Source organism: Meriones unguiculatus, chromosome 14 (assembly GCF_030254825.1).
Source record: "Meriones unguiculatus strain TT.TT164.6M chromosome 14, Bangor_MerUng_6.1, whole genome shotgun sequence".
Lineage (NCBI taxonomy): Eukaryota > Metazoa > Chordata > Mammalia > Rodentia > Muridae > Meriones > Meriones unguiculatus.
Genome location: NC_083361.1, coordinates 28,860,865 through 28,883,585, shown reverse-complemented (window position 1 = coordinate 28,883,585; position 22,721 = coordinate 28,860,865). Strand labels below are relative to the sequence as shown.

Sequence of the window (22,721 nt, the reverse complement as noted above, 5' to 3'; positions counted from 1 at the left end):
ACAGGCACAGCCTGAGCAGGCTTAGCAGCAGGGATCACCCCTTCTCCGTTAGCTTCATTTCTTCTCAGGACATGGCATGAGCGGTGGGTACCGAATAACTGAGTGACCTGGGTAGGCTCACTCATCCACTCATTCCCCACCTGCCGTGGGCCCAGGGAGAACCTGCCGCAGTAACACTTGTTTTCAGTGCCTCTCTAGAAAGCCACAGTGCGCTAACCTTTTTTCACTGTTTCTCATTCTGGGAATGGGTGTTCTGCCGGCGTGCATGCAGGCAGGTGCACCGTGTGTATGCAGTGCCCACGAACGCCAGAAGAGGTGCTGGGTCCTCCGGAACCACCGTTTCAAACGGTTGTGAGCTGCCATTAGGGTGATGGGTCCCAGGTCTTTTCCAAGAGCAGCAAGTGTTCTTAACCTCTGAGCCATCCCTCCAGCCCCATGGGCTAACCTTTTTGACATCTTACCTACTCAGCCTATACTTCCCTCCTGGCCTGGTCAACCCCGAGTGTGAATTCCACTCCCCACCCCGAATTCCACTCCCCACCCCGAGCTCTCGCTATTTATTGTACTCTCTCTAACAGGATCTTCCTCTGTAACCCTGGTTGGCTTGGCAATCACTATGTAGCCCAGTCTGTCCTCAAATTCATAGAGATCTACCTGCCTCTGCTTCCCAACTGCCGAGATTAAAATTTCTATCTCTCAATGTGCTGTATGCACTCGGCAATCAAGGCAATATGGCACTGATACTTTCCACCTGTGTGATCCTGTCTCAGTTTTCTTTTCTTTCTTTTTTTTGATCACAGGTCATTTACTTGTATCGATTTTCTTAAAATGGACGCAGCATTACTAACTACCTCACAGAGCAGCAAGAATATGAAATAATATAGGTAATGCATACAGTGTTTAGCCGACATTGAATGACTGTTAGCTGTTCTAGCAATGATAACAAGCTATTGTGATTCTAGTTGTCATCAAATAAAACACATCTCTGTAGACTTCAGCAAGTGGATTCTTCCTCTCTGAACTCTGGAAAGGTGCTTTGTATGCACAGATGACTTTGGTGCCTTCCAAACTGTAGGAATGCTGATAGAGAGACTAGCATTTCCAGGTCTACAACATGAACTCCTTGAGGCCCAACACCTCTCATTCCTCTGCTGGGCCCAGGAGAACTAAGAAATAGTCCTGCTCCCGAGTCAGGGAAAGTCCTAGAATGCCGTGCTGTCTTGTATATTCTGGCTCTACAGGGAGAAGAGCAAGGAAATAAGGCTGACCTCCAATGGAATTGAGGTGAAATTCCCATGTGGGGTGGATGTCATTCTCTGTGTGTGCACGGGGGGCTCAGGAAGCCTAGCAGGTGGGGCAGAAGGGCCACCCTAGATTAACAAGCGAAAACCTCTTTTGAAGACACTTTTGATTTCAGCAGTTTCCCCTTCTTGAGGAAAGCCTGCACGTAGAACAGTGAAAGCCTGCACGTAGAACAGTGAAAGCCTGCATATAGAATAGCGCTCCTCAAGTTTCCTAATGCTGAAACCCTTGAATACAGTTCCTCATGTGGTGACCCCCAAACATAAATTTGTTTTTGTTGCTACTTCATAATGGTAAATTTGCTAGCGTTATAAATTACAATGTAAATATCAGCTGTACAAAATATCTGATATCTGACCCCTGTGAAAGAGGCATTCAACCCCCACAGAGTTGGGACCCCAGGTTAAGAACCACTGATATACCTGGGTGTGGTGGCGGAGGCAGAGGTAGGCAGACCTCAGTGAGTTCAAGGGCAGCCTGGGCTACAGAGTGAGTTCCAGGACAGCCAGGGGCTATACAGAGAGACCTTGTCTCAAGAAACAAACAAAAACAACAAAAGAACCACTGACATAAGTAAGCGATGACTCTCTGTAACCACATCTCTGTTCCATGACTCTGACCACTGACTGTGCCTGCTAATCTCATGCTGAGATACTCAAGATCTTTCTTCTGAAAACTTGGAAACCAGGAATCACTGGCACCTGATCAGGCTGGGCCTGTGCCCTAGAGCAGGGGCCCTCATTGTACAGTTGGTCCACCCATGGAATACAAGACATGCCAGGTAACACCACCATTTGGGCGATTAGGCAAGAGGATCATGAATTCAAGGCCAGCCTGGTCTACAAAGCAAGATATTATTGAAAGAAAGAAAGAAAGAAAGAAAGAAAGAAAGAAAGAAAGAAAGAAAGAAAGAAAGAAAGAAAGGAAGGAAGGAAGGAAGGAAGGAAGGAAGGAAGGAAGGAAGGAAGAAAGAAAGAAAGAAAGGCAAGATATCCCAACAGAACATAGAAAAAAAATTGGAAACTGTTTTCTATTTTTATTTTTAAAAAATAGAGACAAGTAAACTGCTTAATATTTCCTAAATATTTCCCAATGTTGGCACCATGCATCCATATGTTGACAGGTCACTGTCAATGGTCACAGGTCACCATAATGTCTATCTCTATGTTAGTTGCTCTTGGTTGTCAACCTGATTGGGTTAAGGGCCTGACTGTGAGGGCATTTCCAGAGAGAACAGCCACTCCAGATGTAGGCAGCAGCACCCTATGGGTTGGGTCCTGGACTGAGTATAAGGGAGAAAGGAAAAAGCCAGCTGAACCCCAGAATCCCCCTTTCTCTGCTTCCTGATCTGCCCAGATGTGAGCGAGCAGCTTGTCTTCCGGCTGCCACAGCCCCAAGCTGCTCCTGAGGCCGTGTTTCCCACCATGGTGGACTATACCCTAGTTTGGGGGGAGTCTAAGCTCAAGTCTTCACACTTTTACAGCAAGCACTTTACCTCTCTGAGCCCTTTCGGGGCCCTAATTGTGATGACTTAAAGAAGGCTTTACATGTGCCGTGGTTTAGGTGAATATCCGTTTCCTCCTCATAGTGACCTTTGAGCAGCCCTGCTGATGTACCTCTAGGCTGGGGGTGGGGAGAGACAGAGAAAGGTTAGGCCTTCTGTCCAAGGGCACAAGGCAACTTGTGGTACTGGGATTTGATCTCCAGTCACTTGCTCCTTTTGACTACCTCTGTGGAGCCTCTGAAAACACCTACTGTTTTAGTGTGTCAGCAGAACTGGCCGTGGCCTGCACATTGGGAGCTGCATCCCATCCCCACAGCAGGCTGTGAGCAGCGTGCATGCTCATCCCTCAGGGGTTCAGCTCCCCCAGTGCCACCTGCACTGTCACCTGCTGATCTGCAGCTACTGGCTAATTGGGACTTTTCACACAACCCTGATCATTTTTGCCAGGCCTACACATCTAAATAGATTAATATTATTTCATTTATGAGCAATGAACCAGGGTAGAAATCTGGGCTCTATCACTTTGCTAACTTTGTGTTGTTGGGCAAGTTCCTTGCCTCCCCTCCCCTCTCTGTATCCTGAAGACCTTGATGGCAGCTGCCTGGAAGGGTTGCCACGAGAGCTTCGTGAGCCACTGTTGTGAAGCTCCGACCATCACCCAGCACACAACAGGCGTTCAGTGTGTGCCAGCAACCACTCCTACATTTATTTAAGAGGGAAACCCTACATCCTATCTGAAGTGATAAACGTCAGTACCAGCTAACAGACAGAGAGCCATAAACGCAACGAGAACAGTTGTTACATGCCAGCTACTGCTTACCGAAGGTTCTACACCAAGACCTGCTCTCGCTTTACCAAGAAGAGACAAGGGAGTGCCAGAAAGCTGTTAAAGGCACACGAGGGTTCCCAGGGTTGGCCTGGTTTTAGCGATTCTCATTCCCAGACCCTGGACTTCAAATACAAAATCCTTCCTTGGTACAAAAGGCCGAGAGGGCCTTGAAATAGTGTCCTGACCATGGGATTGTCCGTGTATACGGCTGGCCAGTGCCCTGCTGACATCTTGCAGAACAGCCTACACTTCAGACCATCCAGCACTTATCTACCTCTAAGAACTGAGTGCCCAAATGCTACAAACATGTGGAAAAGCCATCACGTCCTGTGTGTCCCTCAGATAATCCTCTAAGGGAAACCCACACTGCAGACACCACTAACAGGAAGGCTGATTAAACTTCCACAGCTAACATAACTCTGCAAAGCCATTGTGCTTGAAGAATCGTTAGCAATGTAGAGAAAATATCACAGTGGAATGTGCAGTTAAAAAAACAAATTACAAAGCCATTCAAGGTCATATATACATTCACACACACACACACACACACACACACACACACACACACACAATCTACCAGGCTGGGATAAAGCTCAGTTTGTAGGCTGCTTGCCTAGTGCTCTAGTTTGCTTTCTGTTGCTGAGATAAAATCATGAACAAAAGCAAGTTGGGGAAAGAGAAGCCACGTCAAGAACTTGACACAGAAACCACAGGAAAAAAGTCTCTTACCAACGCCTTCTGTGGCTCGCTCAGCTGCCCTTCTTACAAGCCAAGCACACTCGCCCAGGGATAGAACTGCCCACCCTGGGTCTTTCCTCATCAACTGTCAATTAAGAAAATGCCCCCATAGACATGGCCACAGGCCGATCTGATAGAGGCATTTTCTCAGTTGAGGTATCTTCCTCCCAGGCCTTCTTAGGTTTGTGCAAAGCTGACAAAAGTGACTATGACCCTGAGTGCAGTGCTTAGCCTCGCATCCTGAGCGTATCATTTTAGCTTTTTATGGTATAAGAGCATGTCTGATTGCATGCGGGTTGATGCCCCAGGTCCCGCCTCTGAGAAAAAGGTATCGGACGGTCTGATGCTCTTTGGGTGGATGACACCTAAATGAACATCTGTACAAAGTCCCAATTTATTTCTAATATCAGAGATCAGACCTCTACTCTTGCCTGATGCGTCTAAAACAAAAAGGGGGAACTGTAGAGAGCTGCGGAATGCTATGCCTTAAAGATGGAGCTGGTTTCTGCCTTCCACCTTCCCGATGGTGAGTGCTCTCTGTCACGAACAACTCCACATTTGGCTAAGGCCGAGGATCTGGCTTGCTTCCATGTATGTGGACCTATCTGCATTGCCCCCGTGGCACGCCTGGGTTGGCTACCCAGAGGCTATTTAAGCTGTGGGCTGGCTTTCCCCGGGGTCCGAGGATTGTTCAATGTTCCTGAATAAACTGCATTGAAAAAAAAAAAAAAAAAAAAAAGTGACTATGACACCCAGAAAACATGAAGCCCTAAGTGTGATAAGCTGCAGCACATATACCTAGAGGTGGGTACTGAGGCATACGATCAAAAGTTCAAGGCCATCTTCAGCCACTTGTTGAATTTGAGGCCAGCATGGACTACCTAAGACCTTGTCTCAAAAGAAGGAAAATGGAGGAGTTTATAGATGTATCTCCCAAAGCGTGCCCAATCTCACGTGATCTCCGAAGCTATGTAGAGTCTGGCCTGGTCAGTATTTAGATGATAAAAGTGTAAACAAGAAATCTTCCCTAATATTAGCAATACTTATCTCCGAATGATGAGGTTCTGAAGTGGTTCTTCTCTTTATAATTATTCTTTATTTCTTTTTTTATACCTATTTCTGTGTTTCCCAAGAAAATTTAGCAGAAGCAAAGACTACTTTTACCATCAGAAAAAAGCTAAATAAAAGTTATAAATGAAGGAAAACAATAAAAACTAACCAGTGCTGATTAAAACCAGTTCCTTTTGTAGTAATACCTCTAATTATATTATTTAATGGTGTTTTCACAGAAAAGACATTTGGTTGAGTTTAACATTGTTTTGACAATTTCACACACAGACACAATGCATTGTGATCATACTCACCCTCAATTCTCTCTCTTATCTCCCTCTCATTCCTGTTCCCTCCCTTTCTTCTCCATTAGTCCTCCTTTTCTGTGTCTTTTTGTTTGTTTTTTTTTTTGTTTGTTTGTTTGTTTTTTGACACACTGAGTTAACTAAGGTTGTCTGTGTAAGCATGGGTAGGGGGTTACTTTCTAGAGTATAGGCAACTTAATGGCTACGCCAATTTAAAAAAATGGCACGGTGTACTACCATTAATGTCCAACAGCTCCTCAGAAAAGAGTGGGGCCCGGTGAACCCTGCCTAATCCATGACGGAATGTTAAAGGGTCCAATCTTGTGCCTACGCCCAGTCTTAGCATCTGTCATTGTCTGGGGAAGCTTTTCTGTCTGACTGTCATTTGCTTTCTATCTCCCCTAGAGAAGCCCCTGGTGGGGAAGGCAAGGTTTGCCCAAGGTCACAGGCAGGAGCCACCTCTGCTCAGGTTTCGGCTCCAAAGGTCCATCATGTGAGATGGACCTGGGCTAGCACCAGAAGCCCAAAATCTACGGGGCTGTTGTGGTGGGCCTTTTTCCTCTCTTCTTGATTTTCCCTGTTAGGATAGCAGCCCTCAGTGACTACCCCTGGGACCGGAGTGATGACCACAGGCAGGGTTGACTGCAGAAGCTGCCAGTCTTAGAGATAACCAGCCCCTCGCCACCAGCAGCAGCCATGTGCCTCTAAGCTACAACATCCTGAGTTGTAACACGAGTACTCACTTCAAGAACACCAGGACTAGTCTGAGCACACAGTAGCAAGCGACTCAGTTAATATTTTAAAATACGCTTTAATACTCTTCTCCTGTTTTCCCTTGCACTTACAGAACTCAGTTCTCCATCTCCCTGCGGAGATGACTCAGACAGCTCCCCAAGATGCAGAGGTAGTGCATCTCTCCACCTGGACCCTGGGCATTGAAGACTGTCCAACCACATTGCAGAGGGCTGTGGAGTTGCCCGGTGGCCCTGTGTGTGTGGTGGGGGGAGGGGTTGCTCAACTGAAAAGCAAGGAGGGGCAGATAGCCAGAGCCTCAGAATGCAGTATTCTTCAAGACAGACAGCAAGAATCTGACCAGCTGAAGCATGTGCTCAGTAAACCTGAGTCCTGTTTAACCAGGACAGTTAGAAGTGCTGCATCTGTTCATTCATTCAAGAATGACTGATCCCACCATCATTCGGGGTGTGGGACACACAATGTGGACTCCCGTTTCACAGCCTTTAGTCTCCCTATGGCTGGAGCCCATTTGTCACGTAAACAATCGAGTTTCCTCCCACATTCCTCCCAGAATGCTTTACCCCCAAACTAAGAGCCTCTGGGCCTATGAGGACTGGGAATCACTTAGCCCATACTCAACCTACCTAAGATACTGGGTAACTAACTCTGTGGCACTAAACACCTTCCAGCCCAAATGCCCACCTGCACAGCCAAGGGACAGCTAAAGCCTCAGGGTCATGTGACACTTCATGTGACAGTCCCAGATGAAGCAGGAGGGCTTGTGCTCCTCCCCACCATCCTCTCAGAAATAGGATCCAGCGGAGGAAAATGGGGCATAGGAGATGGGGGGTGGGGTGTCAAGAGCAGAACCTCTAGAGACAGACACGGGTCAAATCAGCTGCCGTTTGACTTCTCTGAGCTCAGAAAATATGTTTATGAGCAACACCTGTTTCTGTTGTGGCAATTAGCACAGTTTTTCTTCCCAGAGGGTCATAAGGGGTACATGAAATGCCTCACCACCACGTTTGTGGAGGAAACATAGGCTTGAATGCAAGAAGCCACCTCCAGCACGCACACACGTGTGCCACTGCATTACGAATCAAACCTAACAGTGACAGCTGTTTCATCGCCTTATCAGAGGCCTCTATTGGAGGCGCTCCCATTGTCAGGTGGGGACCCCAGCAGACCTGCTCCTAGCCCTGGCGCTTCTTGTGTGACTTCGGCAAGTCACTGAAGGGAGGAGAAAGTAACTGCACGTGCCACCTCTTGCTGGGGAAGAGACCCTTCCTCCCAGGGCCTGCCTCTCTGTGCTCCAGCCCAGCAGCCCTGGCAGGAGAGCCCTGCTCTTCTCCTCCATGCAAGATAAAGCTCAGCCAAGTTTGGGGCTGCCTCACCTTCTCTGCCACCCCAGGGCTGCCTGAAGGGTGTTAGAGAGCGGCAGCTGTCACTTGTGAAGGCAGGAGGCTCGGCAGGGCTCCCCGGGCGGCCAGCTGGGCTGTTTAAACAGACAGTGCAGGCTCTCCAGCTTTTACAACTGTTTACTGCGCAGCAGGGAGCCTGGCTGCTGGGCCTCTCCTAAGCCCTGGTCTGCTCGCTACCTTCCCTGGAGAAAGCCTGCCTGAGTGCCACTCTAGGAATAGCTTCCAGTGATCTCTGGAGGGGTACAGGCTGGACATGGGCACTAAACACACACAAACACACAGAGCTGTGAAAGGGCACAAGATATGGTGGGCTGAGGGACAGGTACCAAAAGAGGGGTGAAAACAGCATAGGTCAGGAAAGTCAAACAGAACTGGGAAGAGTCAAGAATACACAGACGTGAGGGGGAACGAAGGCAAGACATGGAAAGCCCCGGAGAAGAAAGCCCACCCTGCCTGTCTTGCACATCTCCGGCATTACTCTACTGCCATAAATGATCCAACAGGAAAGCCACGGGTAAGGGTCTCAGTGAGAGGTCACATCTTCACCCCAACCTGTGCATGCTTTCCAGCAGCAAGCAGGAGGGGCAGGATTTAGTGAGGATCGAGAGTTTCATTTCTTATTTAAAACCTAAGACAGAAACAATAAAAACACTCGGCTAAACTGCCACCCAACCAGGCTACCTCCCCTGCAACTTAAAGTTAAGTGCCCCCATCCCAGCACCCTGTACCTTTAAGGAGGAGAAGGCGCCACTCCGCTTCCCTCTGGCTTGAAGAGGCAGGTTATTCTAGGCAATAGCGATGACTTACCTAAAACTGAGTTATTCCCCTTTCCTCCCTGGCCAGCCTCTCTTCACTCTGGGGAGCTTTTACCATTTAAGGTCAATGTTACATCTGTCTCCAGAGCTCCAAGCTGAAAAGCTCTGGCTGCAGAGTCCCGGCTGCCTCCTCCTCCTCCTCCTCAGAGAGGGGCTGGATGAGGGTCTGGGATCAGGAACCAGAGTTCCACCAGGGACTCTGGAAACTGGCAAGAGATGCCTCCCAGCCAGCCTCAGGGCTCAAGGAGTGCTAAGCCTGAGTGGTAGCCTCTCACCCTGGGCTCCTGAAGGGGCACCAATGGCAGATGCCAGACTCTGTCCTTGCCAGAGGGGGACAAAGGGGACATCTGCAGACCAGCCTCCCACCCCTGAGTGTTCAGCAAGCAAGTGAGCCTAGATAAGACTCTGGCTCAGTGCCAGGAGAAGCTGGGAATATTTCCTGTCCCAGGGATTTGGGGGCGGAGGCTGCTCCCATCTTAAACCCTTGGGATTGCCAGAGAGAGGAAGGGCCTGGTGAAGGGGATTAACTAATTCCATGCCTGGCAGCAGCCCCAGGAATCAGTCTCAGCTCCTCTACTTACCAGTCCTGTAGCCTTAAAGTGGCAAACCTCAGTCTATTCATCTCTGAAGTGGGACAATAGTGAAAGATTGGGACACTGTGGTCCAGGGTCTTATAGGTACTAGATCAGCATGGATGAGTTTCCTAGCCCTGCCCACCCCCAGTCCCCTCCCTCTCCGTCCCCCTGTCACCTCAACTCAGGTGGAGAAGGCTGCCTCTCTCCTGCCCATGCTGGTTCCTCCCCTTCCTCAGACACAATGCCCAAGGATGGTTGCCACAGAATGGCAACCCTAACACAACCACATGGGGGCCCCACAGCCCCTTCTGCTGTTAGAGACAATGACAGAGAAGCCCTTGCGAGTGGTGGCCAGATAACCACAGGATACTCAAATGAAAATCTCAAATGAAATATAATTATTTCCATATAAGGCTGCCCCAAATACTACATGAGAAATGTCTGTATCACAAGACTGTATATTGTTCGTTTGAAGTTCAAATGTAACTGGGCATTTTTAATTCCTAAACTTGAGAGTGCCATCCTGGCCATCACTTTTTAGTCCTGAGTGAGCACGTAGGATTGGTGCTCAAAGGCCCCTGGACTCACATCTTCTTCTGTCAGGATGGACATGGGCCCCACCTCCAGCCCTAGCCACCGGCCAGTCACCAGAGCTGCAGCAGGTGTTATCAAACTGATCTGGACCCACTAGGGCTCTGTGCCAGGCTGACTTCCAGCACACCATCCTGGCCTGTCTCTCCTTCTGGGTAAGATTCCTGCTGGGTAGCAAATCTGCCTGTCAGCCTTACTAGTAGCTCTTTGTAGAAAGTAGATGGTGTCAGGGAAGGCTGCTTTGGGTCGCTGTTTCTCCTCTGTGCCCACATCTGTGTTTGGACACACATGCCGCTGGCAAAGCCACATGTGGAAACCCTAACATCGACCTCCCTGACTAGCCATGCTCTACCAACTAGCCATTCTCTGCCAGAGAATGATGCAGATCTCTGAACCCCACTTGCAAAAATTCTAATTTCATGGACCTGAGTCTAAAACACCACACTGGCATCTCATCCAAACCAACACGCTTGAACTTTGGGGAGTGTTGCCCTAAAGCAGTGGTTCTCAAACTGTGCTGCGAGCCCTTTGCGGGTTGAACAGCCCTACCCCAGGGGTGGCGTGTCAGGTGCCCTGCATTTCAGACATTCACATTATGATTCATAGCAGTAGCGAGTAGTTACAAAGTAGCAATGAAACCATCTTGTGGTTGGGGGTCACCACAACCTGAACTGTATTAAAGGGTCGTAGCCTCAGGAAGCTTGAGCCACTGATCTAAAGAGTATTACAGGAACCCCTGGGAACCAGGAGCAAAAATGGAACCTACAGCTCTGTGTGCTTGTGTGTGCACACACCAAATGTATGTAAGCCACTTAGTAAAGGCCCACTGTACTCCTAACAATATTAGATACTTTTCCTGTAAATAAGTGTCTCTCTCACGTGTGTCTTCTCAGACAGAATTATTGCATCTTTCCTTTGAAAAGGAAACCAAGGCCCAAAGAAATAGAACTTTTCAGATGCTCTGCAGCCTTGAGTGCCAGGGCTCAGAGCTGAGCTGAGGTGGTGCCCTCTACAGAGGGCTTCCCTTCACCCTCTGCCACCCCTCTGCCGTAGTTCTTACCCCGGGATCACAGATGGCCTCTGTGAGCCTTTGAGCCAGTGCTCCATTTCTGTTTCTCTTGGTAGAGGCCCAAAGCTTTTACCAGGCTCACAGAGCGGTCAGCAAGTGACTTTTTAAAACTCACTTCAATCACCAGCGTTTTATAAAACATCACTTGGTGAATGTGCAAAGTGGAAAAAACTCTATAGAGGAGACATCAACACTGTCAAGGTTATGGGGATCATGCCCTTTGACCCAGTTCTACTTCTAGGAATTTATTTTATAAACAACTCCTACACTGGGGAAATGACAGATGAGCATGATTACTCATTGCAGCATTGTTTATAAAAGCAAGGGGATTAGGAGTGACATAAACGTCCACTACGTAGGGGCCATAAAAGAAGACAGGGTGCAGCCATAACAAAGAAGGAGGGAGCTCTTGAGGCACTGATGGGAAAGCCCCTAAGGCAGTGGTTCTCAACCCGTGGGTCATGACCACCAGGGGGACTGCACATCAAATATTCCGTCTATCAGGTATTTATATTATGATTCATAACGGTATCAGAATTGCAGTTACGAAGTGGCAACAAAATAATTTTACGGCCGGGTGGCCACCACAACATGAGGAACTTTGGGTCACAGCATTAGAAAGGCTGAGAACCATTACTCTAAAATGTATATTGGCACATGGAGAGATACCTAAAAGAATGTCTTGTACCACATGGTAGGAAAAGTACATGTAAATGTATATTTACATACCTAGAAAGACACGTCCATTCCCGCAGACTCACACTCATAAGTGCATGTGTGCATACAAACGCCAGCACAAATGTCAATACTAGTAAAACATTTTCCGTGGGAAAGGAATCTAAGTTACGGAATAAGAAAAACCACTGGGGCTAGTGAGCTGGCTCACGAGATAAAGATGCCCACTGGCAGGCCTGGCCACTGAAACTCAATTCCCAGGATGCACATGGTGGAAAGAGAGAACCGACTCCAACAAGCTGTCCTCTGACTTCTTCATGCCCACTCTGGCATGCACATGCCCACATCACATGCACACACCAAATAAAAACAAAACAAAAAGATCTAAAGACTAACCATTGCATTCACCGTGTCTTGCTTCTGCATTCAAGTCTTGGGGCATGGGAATATGTCATGTGCTTAGATTTAGTAATAGTAAAATGAAGCATTGCTCAGAGTAGAGATCTGATTCATTCGTCTTCCGGCACCGCCTCCTCCAACTCTCGAGAGTGCCGGTAAGATTCTGGCTAGAGGTTATTGGTGTGTGGTTTCTTTTAACTTTTATTTTGGAATAATTACAGGCATACAGGAAGTTACAAAAATAGTAGAGAGACCCAAGTACTCCTTCACCAGCTTCTCCCAATGGCAGCGCTTATACTACAAATACATATTTTAGAGCTGGAAAATTGGCATCGGGATGCTCCTGTTAACTAGATGCTCTTATCCCCATGGTTATTATTAAAATATAACCTTTTCATTCATGCACTTCAAACGTTCACTGATGGTGCTGAGATGGTTAAGAGCATGCACTGCTGTGACAGAGGACCCTGCTTCAGTTCCCAGCGTGCTCAGTGTCTGTAACTCCAGTTCCATGGGATCCAACAGCTCTTCTGACCTTCGAGGACCTGTGCACTCATGTGCACACACACACACACACACAGACACATAACTAAAATAACAATTAAAGTCCAGCAGTGGGGGCGCACGCCTTTAATCCCGGCACTTAGGAGGCAGAGGCAGGTGGATCTCTGTGAGTTCTAGGCCAGCTTTGTCTATAGTGCAAGTTCCAAGATGGCCAGGGCTGTTACATAGAGAAATCCTGTCTCAAAAAACAACAAAAACAAAGGTTTTGAGTACCTTTGGTGAGCTGACCCGGTGATGGCTGACGGAATGTGGCAGGGGCACCTGTGGCCTATCTGTGCCCCCTCAGTGATCCCTAAAGTCATGTGACAGCAGCACCACTGAGGCCTGGGATCCAGCAATGCACAAGGAGTGCTGACCACAGCTCTAAAAAAGGAACTGTGTCCCTTGCTGTCCTGGTCTCGGAGCTTCACAGCTTGCCCGAAAGCTGACTTTTAATCCTTAAAAGAACATAAGCAATTACTCTGGCTATATTTATCCGTGTTCCTGGAGCCACACAGGGATTTGGCCTCACTCTACCACAATCTCCAGTTCATCACTCATCCCATCAGTGACCATCATGTGTCCTCAGCACAAAAGCAATGGGCCAATAGAGGCATACTGGCCCTCAGCTCAGGGAGGCTCTTGACTGGCCATCTGACCTCTGGCCAAGCAAGAAGTTTTAAAGCCCAGGAAAACAAAAGCTGATCCTGGGACAGAGGGACGCCAAGGGAGGAGACATGGCTTTTTGCCAAGAATGCAGCCAGCCCTGGGGTTGATTGTTGGACAGCTTTTCTGAGAACTTGACTTCCCTGCCCTGTTAACGTAGGGACTCCAAGAAGGCTCAGCACTGAGCAGGCCCTGAGTGAATGGACACTAAGAGGCCAACCAGCAGGCAGAGCAACCAACAAGTGTCATTCACTGAGCTGGGGCTCATGGGCGCTGCGCCGGCCACTTTGCAGACATGGTCTAATGCCGCCATCATTGCCCAATGCACATGATGTGTATGTAGTTTTGCACACCCACATCATAAATGAAAAATTTGCTGAGGGAGCTTGGCACCATCATGCAGTTTGCAAACACCGGCCTCTCTGTGGAGTTCCCAAGTGACCAACCCAAGACCCCAAACACAAGATCCCAATCTCTGCCTCCCTCCTCCGAGATAAGAGTATCCCTTTCCTCCTATCATCCTGATAAAACACTAGCAGAGACTCCTTAAAAAGAAATGTATCAGAGACAGAGACATCAACTAAGGAGCATGTTCGGTCTGCACCTGGGCCCCCTGCACACATGTGGCTGATGGGCAGCTTGGTCTTCATATGGGATGCCTGACCAGTGGAGGGGGCAGGGCACTGTTTCTAATATGGACTCTGTTCTTTTCGATCACTTCCTGCTGGCAGAGCTGCCTTGCCTGGCCTCAGGCGATGAGGATACGCTCAGTCCTGATGTGACTTGATGTGCTGGGGAAGGTTGATATGGGGGATCGGGGGTCACCTCTTTTCTGGGAGGAAAAGGAGAGGGAAGGGGGGATGAAGGAAGGGAAAGGGATACTGGGAGGAGAGGAGGGAGGGGCACCCTTGGAATACAAAGTAAATAAACTGAAATAAATAAATAAACAAATAAACAAACAGAAATTTATATTTAACCTGGGAGTGGTGGGGCACACCCTAATCCCGGGGCTTGGGAGGCTAAGACAGTAGGACAGTGAGTTATACACAAAGATAATGCCTCAAAAAAATAAGTAAGTAGAAAAATAAAATAAAGTAAAAGAGAGGAAGAGTTAATATATCTCAGCCACAAAGAGAATGGGAGGGAGGGGACATGAATGGATATTTCTGGAAGTTTACAAGGGAATAAGACTGGAGGAGGGAGACCTGACAGTCAGGAGGGGATGGAAGCTGAGCTGCACACACAGAGAAAGGCTGCTAGAGCCAAGAAGTCGCTCAGGCCTGCTCTGAGACTTCTGAGAGATTCAGGTGTAACAAGGATAGGAATGAGGTGGCTGGAAAAGAGGTGATAGAAAGTTCTGGATGGAAGTGGCAGAAGGAATGGATTCAGGTAACCTTTGTACAAGACTTAGATGAGTGATCATAGGCTAACATCAGAGAGTATATTTCTTTTTCATAGACACAGGAGTTTATAATTCTGACAATATTTCCCATACATTTTAGCATGAAACAAATTAGCAAGCACACGTAGCTAATGAGAGCCAAGGTTTTCACTGTCAACTATGGAGAGAGAACAGAACAAATTGTGTACAGCATCAAAGTGAACGAGAGACAGAGAAATGAGAGAGCCGGCGGGTAAAGACATAAACAGAGATGCAGATGCAAATGTATATAGGTGCCCTTGACTTACGATGGTCACATCCCAACACATTCATTGTAAGCAAAAGATAATGTTAGCTGGAACTGTGTTTAATGCTTACAAGGCACCTGCCTCATCACTCGGCCAAGACTGTTCCAAGCACTCTGCTCAGAACACACACGCATTAACAATAGGCTAGTTTTTTAAGGAGTGCCGGCTAACTTATTGACCATCTGCGTCTAAAACCAGCAACACTTCCATATGGAAGCTAAGTTGTTTCCGGTGGGTTTGTGCGGCTGAGTAGGCTCTGCCACTCCCTGCCACCACCCAGCATACGGGAGGGTACGGTATTGCATCTGTCTAGCCTGGGAATTTTTTAACTCAAAATTTTATTTCTACTGAACAACTTGTAATATGGAAAAATCACTGAGCTGAACCATTATAGTCCAGGCACTGTCTAGATGTGTCCTCGTGTACATACACACTACATACATATGTGTGTGCATAAATCTTCACCCATTTTCTAGCTTTGGCCCCTGAGGAGAACTGCAGGGAGGATGCTGTAGAGCAATGAGCATATTTTACACTCATTTTTTTTGTTGTTGTTGTTTGTAAATATCATTCTCCAGTAAAAAGAAACCAGTGTCTTTTCTTTCTTTCTTTTCTGTGTGTGTATGTTGTACACATGTGGGGAGGGGCACATGTGTGTATGTGTGTGTGTGTGTGTGTGTGTGTGTGTGTGTGTATGCGGAGGGTAAAGGTTGATGATAAGTGTCTTAGTCACTGCCCACCTTACTGTTTGAGACAGTCTTCTGCTGAACATAGAATTCAGTGATTTGGCTACGCTGGCTGCCAGCAAGCCCCAGGAATCCTCCTGTTTCTGCCTCCCCATGTAGGAAATAGGCACTTATTGACTAAATCTGAGACAATGTGCGTGTGCTGGCTAGTTTTATGTCAACTTGACACATGCTGGAGTCACTGGGGAAGAGGGAGCCTCAGTGGAGAAAAAGCTTCTCCCAGCCTGGCCTATGGACATGCCTATGGACATGCCTATGGTACGTTTTCTTTTTGGTTTATTCATTTGTTTTTGTTTCGTTGTTATTTTTATTCTTTACATATATTACATTCTGACTGCAGTTTCTCCTATCTCCTCTCCTCCCAGTCCCTACTACCACCTTCCCTCTTCCCTACATCTATTCCTGCTCCATTTCCTTTAAAAAAATAAATAAATAAAAAGCAGGCCTCCCAGGCATATTAATAAGACTAGACACAAATCCTCATATCAAGGCTGAATGAGGAACCCAGTAGGAGAAAAAGAGTTACAAGCATTGGCAAAAGAGTCAGAGATACCCCCACTCCCACTGTTAGGGCTCCCACAAGAATACCAAGCAATACAACCATAATAGAGAGGATATATATATATATATGTGTGTGTGTGTGTGTGTGTGTGTGTGTGTGTGTGTGTGTATGATCTACCTCAGATCCATGATAGTCCCTGACTGTTCTTCAGTCTCTGTGAGGCCCTGTGAGGCCTGCTTAGTTAATTCTGTGTCTCATGTTCTTGTGGTATCTTTGATCCCTCTGGCACCTAAAATTCTTCCTCTTTACCTTCTTCCTCCCTCTTTATCTTCTTCCAGATTTCCCTGGCTTTGCCTAGTGTTTGTCTCTGTATCTGCTCTTCTCAGTTGCTGCATGAACCCCCTCTCATGACACTTGGGCTAGGCACTGATCTATGCATATAACAGAATATCATTAGGAATCATTTTCTTGATAGAGATGGAAGGGTCCAGATCACTGTGGACACCCCTGGGCAGGTAGGCCTGAGTGTTATTAGAAATCAGGCCGAGAAAACCATGAAGAGCAAGCCGGTAAGCAGCATTCCCCCATAGATAGCCTCTGCTTCAGTTTCTGCTTCCTGTTCCTGCCCTGACTTCCTTCAATGATGGACTGTAATGTGGAATATAAGCTAAAATAAACCCTTTCCTCCCCAAGTTGCTTTTGGCCATGGTGTTTTATCATAGTAATAGAAAGCTAAGACGATGGGCATCCAAATAACTAATGCTAGTCAAGAGCTAAAATCCATTAAATAAAATAAGAAGTATGGGTTCATTGCTGATAAAAACAAACCAAAGAGAAAAGGAAGTTCTACTTTGCAGTGGAATGAAATCTTTGATAAATATAGAAGAATGCTAAAACTAGATCATGATTTGACAGTTGTATCATTTATTGATGAGGAGGGGACATGAATGCATGCTAAAACTCCTGGTTGAAAGTTTAAGAATCACAGGCATTTACATAGCCTCGAAGTATTTCCTCAATGATATACGACTTAACAATCTTTGCATGGATAAACTTGGCAGAGGCAAGAGACCAAGATTTACAGTACCTGTAGTGGAAGAGACCAGCACAGAAAGGCCAGCAAAGCTGCTAAGGCCCAGGGAAAAGAGAGAACTCCAGGGCCTGGGGCCACGAGGAAGGGCCTGTGGGGATACTGCAGGTGGGCCAGCTGAGTGAGAAGACTACACAGGGTCTATTGTCCAGAACAGACATCACCATGGAGACCTCTTGGAGTTACAAGCCTCAGAAACCAGCTCTGGTCAAGTGGGAAAAGAGCTCTACTCAGTTTCCACGGGCCTAAGATCAGGAGTGGAAGTGCACACAGACCTCAGGGAAGCAGAGATCTGTCAAAAAAAAAAAAAAAAAAAAAAAAAAAAACCAGCTGCTGCTGTCTGCCACAGACTATGGTATCTTCCCCGACCCCTACTCTCTTTGTCCCTTTTTTAGCTGCACGCTAATTGGCTCTGGCCCATTATAGCCTCACACCTTCAGGCTTGTGGATCTTCTTTAAAACTGACAAGAGAAATCTGACCGGCCAGCGTGTACCTAATCAGATCTCGTACACCTCAAGCTGCCTTGGGAGCAGCTAACCCTAATGGGTCACATAACGATAGCTAGAGCCCTGATATAAGCACCATGGGCCGCTTTCCTAGGTCCCGAGGCTTTAAAAGATGTCACTAAAAAGAAGTGAGGGAAAGACCTCACGTTTAACAAACTCTGGCCAAATGTTTTCTGGGGGACCTGAAGCCACATTACCTGATGGCACAGTGAGGTGCATTTCATTATTCCTCCTTCACAAAAGGAGAAATTAAGTTTAAATTGAAGGAAGCTGAGCCGTCCCAGTCACACGGGATCTCCAAGGCAGAAGGCAGCTGACAGAAACCAAAGCACATTCTCTCTTCAGAAACACTCTGCTTGGGGACTTGCTTTGTCAGAGTCAGTGGGGAACCTTAGGACCTAGCGTAAGAAGACCACAGAGAGGTCCTACGGCCTCCACACAGCCCCTCACAGCACCTCTCAGGGCCCCCTACCTCTGGAGATCAGATGAAATCATGCACTGTGCTGCCAGATAACCCCACACATCGCAGTGCACTTTGCTGGAGTGTGCAGACTCCCCTAAGGCTCCTCATTGTCCTTCTCAAGCCTCTCTACAGCACCCCCAGAGACCAGTGGTTCACCCCCCTACTGGAATTCTGCAGGAGAGTTTGCTCCATGCTTTTGGTGGCCGCTAAATAGGTCCCATGACACAACAGATTGTTTATCTCACCGAAGAAACAGTCTAACCTTTCTCAGATTCTCCCTTCTGGCTTCACATGGCTTTCCTGTTGGATGGAAAAGTGAAAGAGATGTGAAGCAGAAGATTTTTGAGGCTTTTGGGCTGACATTCCATGAGATGAATGCTAACAGGAGCCTAATTTCACTAATCCTGAGAGGGATGTGGCTGGCCTTGCTGGGTCACTGCCTGCTCCACGAGGCCTTCCTCCCCAGCCTGGGGTATGAAGCTGTCTTTTAAAAAGCCTTTGAAGTTGCAAAGAGCACACATCACTTTTTAAGAGCAAACCCTGGAGATGTTTTGTAAGCACCTTTCTTCAAGTAAAGGCTAACTGAATTGGATTAAATAAAGTTGTTTTTTTTTTTTCATAATAAGAAATGGAGGCAGAAGAGGGGCTGATCAACATGCAGAGCTTGATTCGCTTCTGTAAAATGCTCATCTTTAAGCCTACCTTAGCCAAGCTCCAGATTTTAAAGGCCATCTACACACCAAACACCATTTTCCCCTAGCATGAAAATCTACATGTGTGCCTCTTCATGTGTGTGCAACTGCACGTGGATTCACACATGTGTGAGTGAGTGCCGGAGGTCAAGCTCAGGCCTGGATCCTCAGGGGATATCCACCATGTTTTTAAGACCTCACAGACTTGGCTAGGCTGGCTGGACACTGAGCTCCACAGGTCTGCCTGTCCCCTCCCCAGCACTTGGATTACCAGTGCTTGCCCCAAGCCCAGCTCATGCCCAGCTTTGTCCATAAGGTCTGGGTATAGAGCTTAGGTCCTTATGCTTACATAGCAAGCACTTTACCAACTGAGCCATCTCCCTGCCGCTACACTCTGAAATGTTTATGTCCAACCTGAACCTGCCCCTCAGGCCCCCAAGTCAAATATCCAACTGTCACTCGACACCTCCTCTCGGATGACTCATGGGCCCCTCCAAATCAACATGTCCGATCTGAGTCCCTGCTCTTCCCTCTTCTCCATCTCAGGGACTGGCCGCCCCATCCTCCAAGTTTCTCAAGTGTGAAATGTAAACACTGCCTGTCTGGCTCACCACATGCCCCTCAGGAAACCCCTCCAAAAACTCTGTGGGCCTTATCTACATGTGTCCAGAGGTGACCATTTCTTACCACCTCCCTCACCTCACCCTGCCTACACCCACCATACTTCCCTGTGGAGTGATCCACCCAGTCCATCTCTGACTGCTCTCTTGCTTCCGCAGGAAGAGTGATTCTGTGCAATTTTGTGAGATCCTGTCACTCCTCTGCTCATAACACTCCAATAGCTTCCATTGTCTTCAGCATAAAAAGCTAATTCGGGGCCATGAGTGGCAGTGCATGCCTGCCATCCCAGCACTCCGGAGAACAAGGCAGGAGGAGTGTGAATTGTAAACCAGCCTGGACTACATAGTAAAACTTCACCTTAAAAAAAATTATGAAATTTGGAGCTGATGGGGGCTATTGCAGAGACCCAGCCATAACTGATACATCGACAGTGAAACCCCTACACATAAGGCTCAGGGGATATCTCTTCTGAGATGGACAGGAAAAGTTGTAAGAGCCAGAGGACCAGGGTGTCTGCTGAGAGACTGCCTCGACTGTAACAGGGAAGCTGCACCCATGAGACGTCAACAATGTGGTTACCTAAACAGGACCTGCATAGGGACAACGCCAGTCACAACATGCCGACATGGATAGGAAAATTACACGAGGCCCCACTTCTAAATAAAGAGCTGATAGTGATCAGTGGCCACAGGGAGGTGGGAAATCTGTTTTCTCCAGGGAAGAAATACCTGATTGGTTATCTGATTCCAAGTGATCAGCTCCAAACATGTAAGGAACATAAAATGGACTCAGTAGGCTATATATAAATGCACACACACACACACATGTAACAATAATAACAATAGAAGGTATCATAAAGTTGAGAGGGGCACAGGAGGAACTGGGAGGACAGTGAGGGAACAGGTAAGCATTTCCACAGCCTGAGAGGCCCTACACAACTAGACCCTCCTCTCTTGGACCTCAGTACCATCTCACTGACCTTGATGACTATTCTTGGCTGTCAACTTGACTACATCTGGAATTAACTAGAACCCCAAAACAGAAAGCACTTGTAAGAGTGTTTTGCTTGATTTGAAGTAGGAAGGTCTACTTTTACACAGATCTTTGAGGTAGGAAGACGTGCCTTTAACCCAGGTCATTTGAAATGGGAAAACCCACCTCTAACCTAGGCCACACCTACTGGAAGCCCATATAAGAACATGGAGCGGGGAAGCTTTGCTCTTTGCCTGCTTGCCCTCGCCTTGCTGGCAAGTTCATTCCTTCACTGCCACTGGAGCCTACTTCTTTGGGATTCCAGCATGTACTGAAGACCAGTACACACTGTCTCAATATATGGCGACATCCACCCTCATGGAGTGAGGAAACTACTGGGTTCTTGGACTGTCTGTTCATAGCCAGCCATCGTTGGATGAGCTGGACCACGGCCTGTAAGTCATGCTAATAAATCCCCTGTAGCTCTCCATCCTCTCTTCCATTGCATTCACTTATCACTACCAAATGTTATATATTTAGTTATATATTTAGTCTTTTGTCAGATCCCCAGTGCCTTCAAGAGCGCTGGAAGATGTTCATATTTTGTGCTTGAGTAACTTGGAGGATGGACTGGCCACTCACTGAGATAACGAGGACTGAGGGAAGTGAACGCTCGGGAAATATTTAACTTCCAGGAGGACTGGACGAGTGGGCTGAGGACCTGCTAAGTGCTGTTGTGCTCTGACTCACATTTTACACAAGAGTCATCTGAGATCCAAAGATCTCTTAGGAGTTGAAAGCCAAGATGTAACCCAGATTTAAGAAAGGAAACCGAGTGCTGGAGAAATGGCTCAGTGTTTGTTAAAAGCACTGTCTACCTTCCAAAGGACCTGGGTTCAATTCCCAGCACCCACATGGCAGCTCACAACAGTCTCTAACTCCAGTTCCATGGATTCTGATACCAATGCACAAAGAATAAAATTAAATAAATTATTTAAAAAAAAAACTGGAAATGTTGGAAAGGGAAATGGGGAGAGCTGCAGAGGAGAGGCAAGCAAACGCCAAAGGAGCGATAACCCCTCACAGACGAAACCGATTGTCCTCAGAATGCACTCCTAAATGTGCTCGGCCCACTCTTCCAGTTCAGAGGCTAAAGCTTAGAAAGCACCTTATGCAAGGCCACATGGCTGCTCTGTGGCAGAACTAAGCCTAAACATCCCAAAGTCTGTGCTTTCTCCTTCAAAGAAAAGGAAGGCCTGGATCCCACGGCTGAAGTAGAGTTCAGTTCCCACCTCGATCCCCAGGGAGTGGACTTTTAAAGTGATGCACGATGGAGTCCATGCCATCTAACGGCAAGTTAATAAAAAGGGGTTATAACTAGCTCAGGCAGGCCATGGTGCAGGAAGGGGGCGCTGATGTCCCCTGTCCTCAGCAACAAACTTGCCTGCCCGGTTCAATCTCCTGAGCCCGTTATCTGCTCATTATTTAGTGTGACCAGAATACCTGAGACAGTCTAAGAGAGGGAGGGCTTAGTCCAGAGGGAGCTAATATACCACTCAGGGAAGGCAGGGCAGAGTTCCTGGCTGCAGGAGCGTGTGGCAGGGCTTTGTTCGCCACCGAGTAGGGAGCAGAGAGCATGGAGACGGGACTCTAACCTTCGAAGGCCAGCCCCTAGTGGCTACCCATGCTAGCCAGGCCCCAGCTTCTAAAGACTTCACAGCCCCACTAAATGGTGCCAGCATTTGGGGAGTAAGCATCCAAAACACAAGCTTGAGGGGCACAGTTCAAATTTAAACTTCAATAGCGTGGTATTTATGAGTGCTGGCCCGATTGGGTGGCATGGAGACAGTACTAACCAGAGTCACAGCTCCGGGTGCAAGGGTCTGTAGTCTCAGTACCTCTTTTATTTCAACAATGACCAAAAAAAAAAAAAAAAAAAAAAAAATCACACAATTATCTGAGCATGTCCTCCAAACATGGAGAAATATCTTTGCTTCGGAACTCACAAACAAACGGTTTGCACTTGAAACTTGAACCTTCACATTTAAAATAAACCATGTACTAGAACAAAGAATTCAATTTGGAGCTGAGCCTTCCTTTGTGATCTTCCTTCCCCTCTCAGGATTAAAGGCAAGCATCTTAGAGCACCAGAGCCTGGGTTGGATTCTCCCAGCGACCGTGTTAGCGGGAGGCAGGACTCCTGGTTGGACAGCGCTCAGTGT

The 22,721-nt window shown here is 47.4% G+C and overlaps 1 protein-coding gene across 2 annotated transcripts in view; it reads right to left on the bottom strand.

Moving 5' to 3' along the window:
• Nucleotides 1-9,053, bottom strand: part of Irag1 (inositol 1,4,5-triphosphate receptor associated 1) — a 105,309-nt gene extending 96,256 nt beyond the window's left edge. The window contains exon 1 of one of the 2 annotated variants that reach the window (XM_060367030.1): nt 8,613-9,053. The gene's annotated coding sequence lies outside the window, so the exon portion shown is untranslated. The remainder of the gene's footprint in view (nt 1-8,612) is intronic. The other variant, XM_060367031.1, reaches the window with a different exon arrangement.
• Nucleotides 9,054-22,721: the final 13,668 nt, after the last annotated feature.